This window comes from Marmota monax, unplaced genomic scaffold (assembly GCF_021218885.2).
Source record: "Marmota monax isolate L192 unplaced genomic scaffold, Marmota_monax_Labrador192_F-V1.1 WCK01_AAM20220418_F8-fsc00054, whole genome shotgun sequence".
Classification (NCBI taxonomy): domain Eukaryota; kingdom Metazoa; phylum Chordata; class Mammalia; order Rodentia; family Sciuridae; genus Marmota; species Marmota monax.
In genome coordinates, this window is record NW_026692145.1 from 9,283,493 (window position 1) to 9,297,550 (window position 14,058).

The following is a 14,058-nucleotide window of genomic DNA, read 5'->3' on the forward strand; positions in this document are numbered from 1 at the left end:
GTCCAATTGTGAGAGAGGTGTGTTGAAGTCACCCATAATTATTGTGTTGTGGTCTATTTGATTCTTGAACTTGAGGAGAATTTGTTTTATGAACGTCGCAGCACCATTATTTGGTGCATAAATATTGATAATTGTTATGTCTTGTTGGTGAATGGTTCCTTTTAACAGTATATAATGTCCTTCCTTATCCCTTTTGATTAATTTAGTCTTGAAGTCAATTTTATTCGATATGAGGATGGCCACCCCTGCTTGCTTACGAGGACCGTGTGCATGGTATATTTTTTCCCAACCTTTCACCTTCAGCCTGTGTATGTCTTTTCCAATCAGATGTGTCTCCTGGAGGCAGCATATTGTTGGATTTGTTTTTTTAATCCATGTTACCAGCCTATGTCGCTTTATTGGAGAGTTTAATCCATTAATGTTTAGAGTTACTATTGATATATGGTTTGTACTTCCAGCCATGTTTGATTATTTATCTTCTTTTTTTTTTTTTTTTTAATTTAGTTTGTTTCTCCATGGTTAGCTTTCCCCCCGCCCTGTGTCTTTATAGAGGCACTTCCCACTGATGGTTTTGGTTATTGTTTTTCATTTCTTCCTCGTGTAGTGTTTTGCTCAAGATGCTTTGCAATGCTGGTTTTCTGGCTGCAAATTCTTTTAGCTTTTGTTTATCATGAAAGATTTTTATTTCGTTATCGTACCTGAAGCTTAATTTTGCTGGATACAGAATTCTTGGTTGGCATCCATTGTCTTTCAGTGTTTGAAATACGTTGTTCCAGGATCTTCTCGCTTTCAGCGTCTGTGATGAAAAATCCGTTGTTAACCTTATTGGTTTACCCCTGAATGTAATCTGCCTCCTTTCTCTTGTAGCTTTTAGTATTTTCTCTTTGTTCTGTATATTGGATATCTTCATAACAATGTGTCTTGGCGTTGGTCTACTGTGATTTTGTGTGCTCGGTGTCCTGTATGCATCTACAATTTGTATATCCGTTTCCTTTTTTATTTCTGGAAAGTTTTCTGTAATTATTTCTTTCAGCAGGTTACTCATTCCCTTGGTTTGAATCTCTGTACCTTCTTCTATCCCGATGACTCGTAGGTTTGGTTTCTTTATGTTATCCCATATCTCTTGGATGTTTTTCTCGTGGTTTTTAACCAGCCTTTCTGAGTTGGCTAGGCTCTTTTCAAGATGATATATTTTGTCTTCATTATCTGATGTTCTGGCTTCTACTTGCTCCACTCTGTTAGTGATACTCTCAATTGAGTTTTTAATTTGGTTTATCGTTTCCTTCATTTCTAGAATTATTGTTTGGTTTTTTTTTATAATCTCAATCTCCTGATAAAGATGCTTAACTTCTTCTTTTATCTGTCTATGTAATTCATTTTCAAAGTGTTCTTTCACTGTTTGGATTTGCTGTCTCGTATCTTCTTTAAGGTTCCATTCCATCTGTCTAAGGTATTCCTTGAGTTCTTTATATGACCATTTTTCTGCTGACTCTAGGTCCTCCTGAATATTTAGGCTGTCCTTCATTGTTTGTACTCCTTTTCTTCCTTGCTTTTTTATGCTGCTCATGTTACTTCTTGTTCTGTTTGACTGCTGAGTTACTGTTTACTCTTATAGATTTATTTGATGCTTGAGAGGAAAGATATTAGAAGGGAAGGGAAGAAGTCACTAAAGAGAATGAGAGTAGGCAGGTAGAATTCAAGGAAGGGGGAATAAGAAGATTGAAAAGAAATGAAAAGACAAAAGAAACAAGAATAACAAAGATTAGATAATAAAGAAAGAAAGAAAAGATGGAAAAAAAATTTTAACAAAAATAATAGTGATAATAAAAAATGAAAATTAAAATTAAAAAAAATAATAATAAAATTAAAAAAATTAAAAAAAATAGAAACATTGAAAAAAAATTAAAGAACAGCAACAAATAAAAATTGAAAATGAAAGAAAAAGAAGAAAGAAAAAAAAAAAAGAAAAAGAAAAGAGAAAAAAAAATGATAATAATAATAATAATAAATGCAGTCCTAGAGTTCTATTAACTTCTCTTCCAGTAGGTGGAGCTGTGCCCACTGGGCCAAGCTTCTCCTGTCAATAGGTGGGAACCATTCACTGTGCAGCAGCTCTTTCTCCTAGACTGGGCGTGTCTCCAATCCTGAGTGTCTAGGGCCTTGTCTTGTGTTTCCTCAAGCCAGGCCGTGCTCACCTGTGGCGCTCACCACAATACTGTCTACACGCCAGGTCTGCTGCTCCTGGGAGCCCTGTTTTCATGAACACCTGGGCTCACTCTCCCTGTTTGCCTCCCTCAGACCCTAAGTTTGTAGAGCTTGGGGCTGAGATCCCCCAGCGAATTTGCTTGCCCTCCTGTAGCCACGCCCCCGGTAGCTGGTGCAAGAGCCCTCAGTTGTCAGCACTGGTGGGAGCGGTAGCCGCGAGTTCCGCGCCGCGAGTCCTGCGCCACTCCTGGTTCCCTCGGTCTGGTTATTGCGTTCACAGGAGAGCTGGGAGTGGCCCTTAAGGTTTCCCCCGCTGTGTGGAGAGAGATGGCTAGGGGATTACACACCTGTCGCGCTGGTTTCACTGCAGTTATCTCCTCCGCCCATGACGCCATTTCTCTGCCATGGTGATATCCCATGCAAATGGTGACCGTTTGTTCCCTTTGCCGGATGACCAATGCAACGGGTGGGTCCTGACTGTCTCTCCCAATCCCCGTTTCAGTCCTGTGGCCACTGCCTATGAAGGCTCGGTTGGCTTTTACCTCTGTAAGTTCCTAAGGGCCGGCCAATTATTTCAGCGGGATCGTTAGTGCTGAGTCACATGAAGCAGGCGAACCGGAGCTTAATTGCCTCCGATTCGGGCTCTGTGTGTGTGTTCTGAGGGGCCCAGCCTGTACACCCCAGATCCACGTCAGCTCAGCATTGCCTAGTGATCCTGAGCAAACAGCATTTAGACAGTTTACGGCTCCCTATGCCCGCGCAGTTGAAGATGTCAGAGACTTGATCTCTCTGCGCCTGCCACCATGTTACATCTCCTCAGTAATATTCATGTTGCCCTTACAGCTTCCTGGCATAAGCAAGTTCTTGGGATTATACAAACTGCTGCTTCTGTTTCCAGTCCAGATTTCTAGACATGAAACCCTGCCGCCGTCGCCTCCGTCTCTGGGCCGCGCTGACGAGCGCCGCGCTTGTCTGCGCCCGTAGCAGAGCCGCCCTGGCCTCCGCAGTTCTTCAGCCCGGTGCCAGGCCCCAGGGGCCCAAGCGGCTGCCGCCGCGGCTCTCCGTCCCCCTCCTCTGGAGCACGGGTCCCCTGGCAGGGGGGTGCAGAACGACCCCAGAGCAGGCTCTGCCCGAAGGTGCAGCGGCGAACAGGCCACAGAGACGCTCGAGGCTGCAGTCCAGCCTTCGGAGGACAGGGCTCGGCACGCAGCCCAGCTCCAACCTCTAGGTGTGGCTGCCGGACAGTGTATACAGAGCCATCAAGACAGCAAGCAGAAAGCAAATGGCGGCTCCCGCGGAGTGGATTTTCGGCACAGAAACCACAGCCCCGCCAGCAATCCCAATCCACTAACTCTCCCTGTATAAAAAATATTCAAAAAAAAAAAAAAAAAAAAAAAAAGGGCGGGGCGCACTGAGCTTTCTTTGCCTCGGGTACTTATAATCCACTGCTGATTGCACATTCAGCTTCTCCGCCCGGAGCGAAGCGAAAGAGGAAGCAGATGGGAGCAAAGCGCCCGCGGCTCTGAGCAGCCAAGCGTCTCTTTTTCGATTTCTTTGTTCTTCCTGCTCCTTGGCAAAGTGGTCCACTACAGATTAACGGTGAAAGGAGCTTTAACAGACTGTGCGAAATCTCTATTAAAGCCGCTGCTTTGAGCACCACGCTCAGCACTTCAGCAACCCCCGTACGCAGCGGCCATCTTCCGTAATGTTTCAATACATATATACATTGCATAATGTATAAATCAGGGTTAAACTTTTGTTTCCTGAAACATTCATCATTTTGTTATGGTGAAAACTTTCAAAATCTTTTCTTTTAGCTTTTTGAAATGTATAGTATATTATTGTTATCTATAGTCACTCTACTGTGCAATAGCATGACAGAATTTATTTTTCCTATCTAATGGTAACTTAGTACCCACTGATCAACCTCTCCCCACTACTCCCTCCCTGTTACTCTTGCCAACCTCTGCTAACCACTACTGTGCTCTCAACTTCTTTTTTTAATATTTATTATTTAGTTGTAGTTGGACACAATACCTTTATTTTGTTTATTTATTTTTATGTGGTGTTGAGGATTGAACCCAGGGCCTCACACATGCTAGGCAAGTGCTCTACCACTGAGCCACATCTCCAGCTCCAAGTGCTCTCAACTTCTATGTGATCAACTTTTTTAAGATTCTGCATGAGTGACATCATGTGGTACTTGTCTTTCTGTGCCTGGTTTATTTTACTTTACATAATGATTTCCAGTTCCATCCATATTGTGGCAAATAACAGAATGTTTTTTTATGGCTGAATATTATTCCTCTGTATATGTACTACATTTTCTGTATCTATTCATATACACATTGCTGTCAACACTTGTTATGTTTCATCTTTTTGGAGCTCACATTCTTATAGGGGAGAGATAGACATTAATTATCATTTAAAAATTAATCTCAGGTAGGGACATACACCATGTACAAGAATAAAGTGGGAGACTAAAATGAGGGTAAATGTTCCAGCTAGTGTGGACAACAGAAAGCCTTTCTGAGGAGCTAGCTTTGAGCTGAGACCTGAATAATAGAAAGGAGCCCAAAACAGGGACATCTTACAGAAGATATATCCAAATATGTAAAATTAACCCCAACATGAGGCATATTTCATCCCAGAGACAATTTCATTGTGCTCAGCATCCAAATGTAACTTAGGTTTTCCAGTCATTACTAAGAAATACCTGTGAGGGACAATTATGACATGGGTTTATTACTATCATCATTTTGTTATTTATAATTAACATTTTCATTACCCAAATATGTTAGATGGTTGCACACATATCATTTCATTTGAACCTCTTGAAATGGGGTTACTAATGGTAATAAATTTCTCCAGTTTAGGAAGAAGAAGGTTAAGAGTTCAAAGACACTAAGTAGTTTGCCCAAAGCCACCTGGAGGACAGTTTTGTAATTGTGGAGACGGGACCTGGAAGCCACACCTTCCATTACAGATATCCAAACTGATCATTTTATTACACCATTATACCTTGAGTCACACCTGTAATTATCAATCTGTTTATCAATATGTTTCTGTCAAATAAATGATTGCTGTTTAATATCTGCTGCTTTAGGAGAAGTAATCAGAATAGAATTATTAGTCTGAATCCTCATGATGGCTTATGATCAAAATAAAGGATGTAACTGCCTTTATATAGTATCACATGCTTATCCATGTTAATTTTTGTGCTCTCTTTTCAAAATAACTCAAATTTGTAAATGTCAACATTGTTACCTGTTTATTTATACTGGACATTAAACACAGAGTTGTGTGTGCTAAGCACATGCATACCACTGAGCTGCTTCCCTAGCCTTGTGTTTATTTTTAAAAAGAGAATTATTGCTTGAACATAAAATTTGTCACAGTGTGAAATTGTCATTGAGTAGTGATTTGTTTGCTTTTTGTTTGGTTTTGAGCTGCCCCAGCACTAATGCTAAAATGCCCACCTGAATTGGCCTAGACTTGTGGGGTATTCATTGACTTTATATCTATAGTAAAGTAGTGCATATCATCTAATGTGCAAAACTCACTTGGCTATGGTTGACGGGATTTTCATTTTCCATACACAGAGGTAAAGCATTTTCAATATAACACAAGTCTCAGCATAACAAAGTCAGCAATTTGTGAGATACACACAACTCTGCTTACCTTTCATTTGTCAAAAGTGATGAGAAACATCTATATTGCTTGTTCAATCTGTTAATTGTATGTTTTCATCCAAGCTAAACTGAGAAGCTAAGATCTGTCCACTCTTATTAGTTTGTAAGGATGTGCTTGTCCATAAGGCCTTTAAAATGCTTTACATGTAACCTATAACTCAAATGATTCTTTATAAAACAGTATTCTAAAGGTTATCTACATTTTAATATTACTTTTGTGTCACGCTAGAAATATAGGATAGAAATTCAAAGAGTACTGTTTCATAATTAAGAAGTTTTATGATCTAACTTTAAGTGGGTTAATATTCACTTAGAGGAAGGAGTTAGGAAATTTACCATCAAAAATAGCAATGTTTAGGGCTGGGACTAGGGCTCAGTGGCAGAGCACTTGCCTAGCATGTGTGAGGCACTGGATTTGATCCTTAGCACCACATAAAAATAAACAAATAAAATAAAGGCATTCTGTCCATCTACAACTACAAAAAAATTTAAAAAATAGCATGTTTAGCCATGTGCCTATAATCTCAGCAGCTCCAGAGGCTGAGGCAGGAGGATCACAAGTTCAAAGCCAGCCTCACCAATTTAGCTAGGCCCCCAACAACTTAGTGAGACCCTGTGTCAAAATAAAACATAAAAATGGCTGCGGATGTGTCTCAGTGGGTAAGTACCCCTGGGTTCAATCCCTGGTACCAAGGGAAAAAAAAACAGCATATTTTTAATTAATTTGTAAATTATTCAAACTTTTACCAAGAATTCAAAGAAGTTTGCATAAGTAACAGTGATGTTTTCTCCAAATAGGACCTCAAGATTGTTTCCAAAATAAACAGTTTTAAAATTTTTAAAAATTTTAAAATTTTTAAAAATAATTCAACATGAATAATATGCATAAAATAAAAATAGAAGCAATCATCCTTTTGATGTCACTTTGGCACTGTAATGAGAAACTGAACAAATGCTCTGGAGCCAAAAAAAAATCCTGGTAAACCTTAGCCTCTGAGTTCTGTCAACCTGTTTCAGGATCATCAAAGTTATCTTGGAGTGATCAAATTCATTGTCCTACTAATGGTCATAATCTGAGTGTCTTCAGCACAATTCACTGCTTTGATTCATTCTAGCTATGACTTAAATATGGAAAACAATATCATGAAATTTAAATTACCTACATTCTCATGGTTTAAAGCAAAAAAAATTGAGTTTTCTCCTGATTATCTTAAAGTTAACATGTATTAAACTTGATCCCCACTTTTAAAACCAGGGTAATGCTGATATTTATACAAGCCAGAGAAGTTTCTTATATGCTTTGCTCTAGATCTAGTCTATAATAGGTGCTCAATAAACAATTCATGAGGAAGTTACTAATTTAACTTTTTGATTTTACTGTTTTTGTTTTGAACTTGAGGACTAAAGTGAAAAAATTTTACATGGGCACACAACAGGTTAATGGTAGAAGAGGAAAAAACTCTGGTCTCTTACATGCTAATTAATTCATTGCTCCTTCCTCAATAGTACCATGTTTCTTCTAATTTATTGATCTTGCTCCTTCAATTCTAACTTGAAGGGACTTGGGTTGAGCAGGTGAAAGGCTATGAAGACTTTGTCCCAATGTAAGGTTGCACTCTCAAAATAAACAAAATACAGATATTATATTAAAGCATATACATCTACCTTTTAAGATGAATAAGTATACTTTCAAAAACAGATCCGTTTTAATTTTCTCTCCCTGCTGTAGATGGAATCTTAGCAGTAACAAGTGAAACTAATGACAACTAAAGGTTGTCACACAACCTTTTCTCATTAAAGAGCTAGTGGACAACATTGGGAGCATTATCAAGCTGAGTTGCTTGCTCTGATATTTTTACTTATCTGCTGCTGTGACACACTGCATAATCCTTCAGGAAGTGTTATCTCATGGAGGTGCTAAGGGTAAGGTTTCACTAAGCTTTGTTAGATAAAATACAAGATGCCAAGTTAAATTTTAACTTCTGAAAAACTATTTTTTCAGTATAAGTATGTCCCAAATGGGACTTATTTGCTCAAACCTGCAGCCCAAGATTATCTGTCCAGCAGAAAAACCCCAGGAGGTCCTGGCTTGCTTTTGGACATCCTGCCCTTCATTGCCTGGTTTCAGTATTTGTGAATTCTTTGCTCACCCTCTCTATTGTGTTAGTGAATCTTCAGAATATTGCTGTGGGCCACTTGCTAATGCTGTCAATTTACATGACCTGTTAACAGATTAGTGATCCAGGCATTACAGAAACCCTTCCCTAGAGCTAGCTATCTGGGAACCTGGGCTAAGCCTTTCACAATATTTTTCAGCCTATTCAAACACATATCTCCTTTTGATAAACATAAAAACTTATGTCCCTGAACTCCATTGAGAGTGTTATTTTCTGTAGCTTCTTTATGAAAATATTTTATCTTTTCCATTTTACAAATATAAAATTATATTATGATAGTAAGCTTGCTTTTCCAAGCTACACTCCATATAACACTACTCTAGAGATTTTGAAATCTACCCCTATAGACCAAGGTCTCTGGTTGAAAATCAGCAGTCTATGAGATATCAAAACAAATCAGTGAAAAGTATTCAGTCAAGCTACCCATTGAAAAATATTTAAATAATATCTTTTCTAACTTGGTTGTTTTTCCAAGAGTGACATCAAAACTGGTTAAAAATTTCTTTTAAGGTTTATTCAAAAACACTGGCTTTCTATTCTGTTGTAGTGATAAAAAAAAGTTTCAGTTTGTCCATCACTGGTCCACATAAAAATTAAACAATTGTCTTCCCTTAAAAAGCCTATTAACTTCCCTCTTAAATTGATGAGGTGTTTGGGTCTCCTGTAGGTAAGCAGATTGTTGCCTTTAAGCTAGCAGGCCATATAAAATCTGAAAAAAAATTTTTGGTTGTTCATACTTGTAACATTATAATATCTTGCATTTTTTGTTCTTTTTAGTAATACATGACAGTAGAGTATATTTTGACCTATTTATACAAACATGTATATGGAGATTCACTGTGGTGCATTTGTTTTTATTTACCCTTTCAACATGGAGATACAGTTATCTTAGTCCCATTTTGCAGATAAAGTTGATAGAAGTCACAGTGAAGAGATACCTGGTTGTGCTAGTGAGGATCATATTATAATCTTAGTCGTAAACCACAAGTTGTTTTAATTTCTGTTGAATTAGTTTTAAAACCTACATTATTGCACATTTCTGTCCCTCGGGTATCTATTGATAGATGAACTATAGATTTAATGGCATACATTTTTTTGTGAGAAGATGAATATTGAGGAAATTATAGCCCTAGAAAAGAAGCTTAGCTATATGTGTTAATTCTCTTTATAGATATTTGTTTCATTTTTGCACAAATGATAGGTTTAGTATCAGGCAAAGAAATATTTAACAAAACTGTTTTGTACTATATTATTCACTTATGGATTAAGCTTGCTGAGCTGTTGTAGCAGGCCAGGGTTCACATACTTAATCTGGTTAGGCTGTTGCCTGCCGATTAACTAGGATTTATTGATTTTTTTTTCGACTTGGAAAATAGAATGACTCAGAAATCTTTACCCTCTGATTTAATCAACCTAAAATAAATACCAAACTTAAAGTGATTTCTGAGTTTATCACATAATATCACTCAAGTGGGGACTATCATTTATCATTGTGGCATATCTAGGCTCCCTAAATGAAAGAAAACACAAATTACTCAGTAAAATTTTTCAGTTGAAAAGTAAGAAAACACTATTTTACTATTTGTTTATTTTACTATTTAATTAAACACTCAATATTAGTACTGTATGTTAACAAGCAGAAACAAATAATCAGGATCTCTCCTGGTTAGTGTAATATAAATTATGTTTAAGGTTATTGCAGACTAAAGTATTAAGTTCTGATTATTATTAAAATTAAATACTAAGATATTTATCAGACTCACTTTAAAATGCATAGTCTATCTTGAAGCAAAATTTCTGCACCAATAAAATTTAGATAAAATGCCAAAAATCCTAACCTAAAGCAATCATTTGTAGTTAATCTTCATTTATGATTGCCCATCCCCATTTGGCTAAACATCTTGAGTTTTAACACATTTTAGTCTTCTGTTTATCCTCGAAGAACATTTAAAGGTTTATGTAACAAACTGCTTTAGAAATGAGGACCATGAGATGTAGGAAGAATAAATAACTTCATAAAGGACCTTTATAAAACATTTTTCCTTAGCCAGCACTAGATAGAATTACAGATATTGGATGTGTTTTGTAGCAATTTTCCTTAAAGAATAAAACCAACACACACACACACACACACACACACACACACAGAGAGAGAGCAATAGCAACAGTAATCAATATGTACATCCTTTTATAAATTAGAGAAATATTACATAATTGCCATAGGAAACTGGGCATGGTGGGTGGACACCTATAATCCCAACAGCCTGAGGGACTGAGGCAGAGACAGGAGGATTGAAAGTTTGAGGCCAGCCTCAGCAAATTAGTGAGGCCCTAAGCAATTTATCCAGATCCTGTCTCAAAAAAAAAAGGCTGGGCCTGTGGCCCAGTGGTTAAACACACCTGAGTTAAATCCAAGGGGTGGGGGAGCCATAGCATGACTTGGGGATTTCCAATGTATGTAAGTTTATTAGAGTCTCTCTAAAAAAAGTTCTTTAATAAAGACAACTGTCTATTTCCCAGGATTTCCTGAACAGATTTAACCAGAGAACCCTTTGTGGACATATGTATACCTATTAGCATCCCAAGGAATAAATTATGGGGAATGTACTTTGACTAATGCCGGTCTTTCAATATTCTGTTAGACTGAATTCTGAACAGCAACTTAGTTTTTTGGAAAAAGCATAGAGCTAAGAAGCAGAAGACTTCACTTTTATATTCCTGATGTCTAGCACAATGTTAGGAATAGAAAAGCACATATTTGGTAAGTAAATAAATTAGTGATGAGAGTGAATTACTGAGTGATGGTTTTGTTCTGTCACTAACTTGATTTAGTATCTTGAGCCAGTTTTTTGAATATTGTGTTTGGTTCTTAAATTTCCTCATCTTAAAAAACTAAAGTCACTTTCCCTAATTATTTAATAGGTGTTCAGAAAATAATAGAAATGATTTGCAAGCAACACTCTGTGGCAGATTATTGAAACTGTCTGACACAATTTGAGCTTGCTATAGCAAGAAAGTCTAACCTATTCTGGTGTTCTCTTTTCTGTGAGACAAGCCGTTATATGGGCTTAAACAGTGTTAAAAAAATAAAAAAAAAGAAAATAATAGAAATGAAAATATTTTGAAAGTAAAAATCCAATTTAAAATGTTACATTCCTTTCGTATACAGAAATACAGAATATTTAGGGAAGAAACATCTAGGAATTATTTTAAAATATATTAGCTAGGGTTGGGGTTATGGCTCAGTGGTAATGCACTTGCCTAGCACTGGTTTTGATTCTCAGCACCACATAAAGAAATAAAATAAAGATATTGTATCCATTTACAACTTTAAAAAATAATGAAATAAATGAAGCAAATAAGCAAAACATTAATATTAGTAATTATTCAATTTAGGTGATAGGCTTGTTTTGTTTATTCTATTATCTCTATTTTTATGTATGCTTGAAAATTTTTCAGAACAAAGGTATAAAAATTCAAAAGTATACTCTGCATATAAAACTGTAATTACTAATTCAGACATTTTGCATTGAATTCATAAAACAACATATAGGATTGCAAAGAAGTATGACTATTTTGTCATTTTAACTTCCCTTTAACTAAAGGCAGACATTTGTTGAACTGTCATGTCTGATTAGGGTGGTCAAACCATAATTTTCCTCTGAATAAAATCAGCTGGCTGACATGATATTTGAACTTAAATCCTAAGGCTCATTATGACCATACTCTAGCACAGTAATTCTCAAAGTATGTTCCATGGACAACAAAAACAAGATTGCTGGGAACTTGCTCAAAATACAAATCTACAGGCATTATTCCACATACCCTGTGGAATCAGAAAGTCTAGAAGTGAGGTTCAATGATCTGCATTATAACAAATCCCCAAGACAATTTTGATTCTTGCTGAGCATTGAAAATCTCTTTTCCAAACCATTATGTTGATCTACAATACAAAGTTGAACTGTAATATGAAAACATTCTGTTTCTATCATTAGCATTGTGCTGTCATACGTGGGGTCAATTCTGTCTTACCTTTGTAACAGAAGACAGTCAACAGGGATTCTATCATTGGTTAACTTAACCTGCTTCTTCTCCATCCTTTGAGCATTTTATACATTGGTTGAGTCCATTAAGTTAAGAGTTTGAGAATGCATGTACTGTTTTAATGACCTGAGTGCTACAGTGGCCCCATCTACAAGGTATGCTTACGGGATGGAATGAGAATTTTTCATTGTGCAGGGATGTTTAGTCACAACCCTGCAGTTGTTTTTGATGGCTTATTATCTTGGTTTTGTGACAAGGATATTCTCTAGTGGTGTTTGCTTATCTGTGGATGGTGGATGACAGGTGTCTCTATGCCTGCAGCAAGTATAAGTGTACACAGGTTATTGGATCAGAGTTGGTTTGGTTGCCATTTAACCAGGAGCTGGTCACCAATGTGGAGATGTCCCTTTCAGTTTTGAAAAGGAGAAAAAAAAACAAAAAACAAAAAACAAACAAACAAACAAAACAACAACAACAAAACAAAACAACAACAACACAAAAACATAGCCATCAGGTTGAAGTTTCCAAAAAATTATATATATATCACAAACTCTTCCCCCTTAAGCCTTTGTGATATAAATGGCTAACATATCTTTAAAATAATATTATTGATGAAAATTCTTCACAGAAATTTATAAAGCTTTGCCCTGTACTATTAAATTATTGGATTAGAGAAGAGAACAATTATTTCTCAACAGGTGGAAGTTGATGAAGAAATGAAAATTTGGAAACCTTTTTCTAATTGAATTTTGGCATTATGTATGTATTCTAAATTCAAAGTAATATAGCCCTCTTTGCTTGCATTTTTAAATGAAGAAAAGAATTTTGATAGTTGTATTTCATTTTTTGTGCTAACGGTTGGCAAAAGTTCTTCCCTAAATCTTCATGGAAACATGAAATCAGGCATAGCAGCACAGGTAATTTCCTCAAACCTTTTCCCTACTTCTATTGTCTCACCAAAAAAAAAAAAAAAAAAAAAGGCAAAGGAGTCTGGTTCTGTAGAGACCATAGCTATTTATAATCTGGACAGCTGTAGTACGAGATTCACTGGCACTGTCCTGCTGGCAAATCAAGGACACATTCTCAGCATTGTACATTGAATCAGGTTATAATAGGTTTTGCCATTTTCAATGTTTCCTTTCCTGCCTACTTTTAGTTTACTTATTATATACTAAATTAAGGACTAAAAATTGTAAATCCAATTTAACAAATCTCTTGAGAAAATTGAGAGTTAAGGCAATTTATGAAGAAGTGAGGAATAAAAACCAGAGGATCTTTTTTTATTTTTATTATTTATCTTTTAGTTTTTGGTGGACACAACATCTTTATTTTTATGTGGTGCTGAGAATCAAACCCGGCGCCCCGCGCATGCCAGGCAATCGTGTTACTGCTTGAGCCACTTCCTCAGCCTCCAGAGGATCTTTTGATGGTAAAGGCAGCACCCATTCCTGAGTCTTTATCTGGCAGCTGCTACAATAGATTCTAGTGAAGAACAAAGCTGAAGAAGCAAGCCTTATGGAAATGGTCCATTTTCTTCTTTTGCTTTATTTTCACCTAAATCTATACGAAACAGTTTAACTGAATCCCATCTGTCAAGGGCTTGATTTTGTGTGTCAAATATACATCAATGAATGCTGAAGCTATTTTGATTCGGGGACTCTGAGCAGGAAACTGGGCTGTCAGTCTAAGACAGGTTAAATGTACATTTATGGTGAATAAGGATAAGATTCAGGAAATTCGGGAGTACCAAGATACTTTTGAGCTTCCAGTGAAGCAGGAAGTGACTTAAGATAAAACTCAGAGGTTGAGAAAATGACCTAGAGGACAACTATAATCAAGGGTCTTTATGTATACAATGAAAGGACTCTTCTGTTGGCCTAGATTGTTGCTCACTTAAAGTATTTTTAAAATTACCACATTCAGATCTTAATTAAATAGTT

General features: G+C 36.7%; 1 protein-coding gene and 1 non-coding gene across 4 annotated transcripts in view; both read left to right on the forward strand.

Moving 5' to 3' along the window:
* Positions 1–14,058, forward strand: part of Tenm1 (teneurin transmembrane protein 1) — an 815,224-nt gene that overhangs the window by 209,409 nt on the left and 591,757 nt on the right. The window lies entirely within an intron of this gene.
* Positions 11,026–11,151, forward strand: LOC124075311 (small nucleolar RNA SNORA28). The gene has a single exon (XR_006846000.1). It is a non-coding gene; the product is annotated as a small nucleolar RNA SNORA28 (small nucleolar RNA).